This window comes from Phaenicophaeus curvirostris, chromosome 4 (assembly GCF_032191515.1).
Source record: "Phaenicophaeus curvirostris isolate KB17595 chromosome 4, BPBGC_Pcur_1.0, whole genome shotgun sequence".
Taxonomy (NCBI): Eukaryota; Metazoa; Chordata; class Aves; order Cuculiformes; family Cuculidae; genus Phaenicophaeus; species Phaenicophaeus curvirostris.
The window spans coordinates 40,260,093-40,261,483 of NC_091395.1; the positions used below are offsets into that span (position 1 = coordinate 40,260,093).

The following is a 1,391-nucleotide window of genomic DNA, read 5'->3' on the forward strand; positions in this document are numbered from 1 at the left end:
CATTAAGGGTCTTTTGCCTTTTTTAAGAAGATTTTTTATGTATGATTGTAGTTTATACAACACTCCAGAAAAGCCATCATGTGTTAGATTGAAAAATAAAATCAGAAGCATTTTCTGTCATATAGGTATACATGAAAAAACGGGAAAGTTAATGTCTTAGAAAGTGTATGTCTAGCTTTGTACTGTTACTCATTTAACAAAGCAGAAAATAAGAGACTATACTGTAAACAAAAAGCTACAGTAAAAGGACAGTTTGAAATTTACACAAGTTTGAGTTCATAAACATTTTGGTTGCTCCGTAACAGATTCCATATAAAATGAATAAAAAACCCTTGGACAGTTTTCATCACTCTTGACTACTTTTCACTTAAATGCACACAGACATACTTTATATAGCAATATACTGATGTACTGTAACATGGATATTAAACTATGGTTACTGTTTTTTAACGGAGATGTGTATTATCCAATCAATATTATCTGCAATTGAAATACTCATACATTATGTATTCCCATCATGTTGTTAAGTATAAAAACATGAAAATATAACTTTACATTATTTCAGTTATATACATCAGTTCAGGCTTGACAAAGATTTTTTTTTATGCTATGACGTTTAGAGGAATAAGCCCAGAGGTACAATAAATAGCTTTCCACTGTATACAGTAATGCAATTCTACTTTTTCAAAAAGTTTAGATTACCATAGGAATATTATTTTAGTTTGGTCATTCTAGCATTGAACATTAAAAATCAGAATGCATCCCCCAACATTCCTGATGAGGAGTAATGCACAGAACACCTATGTATTACAGATGCGTCAAGAAATGGTTTAGTTTAATTAGGGAGAAGTTACTGGTAACTTTGACATTGAAAACACAGTGCTGACTGCACTGAGAGTATACACTGTGTTCACACGCTTGCAGAAACAGGCTCAGAGCTTGTACCACAAAAACAGATTTAAATTTTCTGATAAATGCTCTGTCTTCTTCAATGTTCAGTTAACAGTTAACTTAAGCTTAAGATATGGATTTCAACTAAAACTGCAAGTCATATTTCAAATTTTATTTCAGTCCAAAATAGAGATATACTCATATTGCATGAGACAGGGTATCCACAATGCAGAAAAATATAAGTTGTTAAAATAAACGCACAGAATTATATCTACAGGGAAAGCTAGAGAAACATGATGCTGTTTTGATTTGCATTAGCATTTAAATTAATGTTATTGCACCCCTCCTAGGATTCCTTTTTGCTTTGTAAGTAGTCATCATTTTTAAATACACATAATTAGAACATATGGTAACTTCAGATAGCAAAGAATATTCATAATGATTAAGATTCAAGAAAGTTTTTATATTTTCATCAGTACAGACTTGCACCCAATTTGAAT

General features: G+C 30.9%; 1 protein-coding gene across 2 annotated transcripts in view; it reads right to left on the reverse strand.

Moving 5' to 3' along the window:
• Window positions 1-310: 310 nt before the first annotated feature.
• The window catches only part of GRIA2 (glutamate ionotropic receptor AMPA type subunit 2), an 89,508-nt gene continuing 88,427 nt past the window's right edge, over window positions 311-1,391 (reverse strand). For both annotated transcript variants that reach the window (XM_069855844.1, XM_069855843.1), the window contains one exon: window positions 311-1,391. This exon is cut by the window's right edge and continues 1,470 nt beyond it. The gene's annotated coding sequence lies outside the window, so the exon portion shown is untranslated.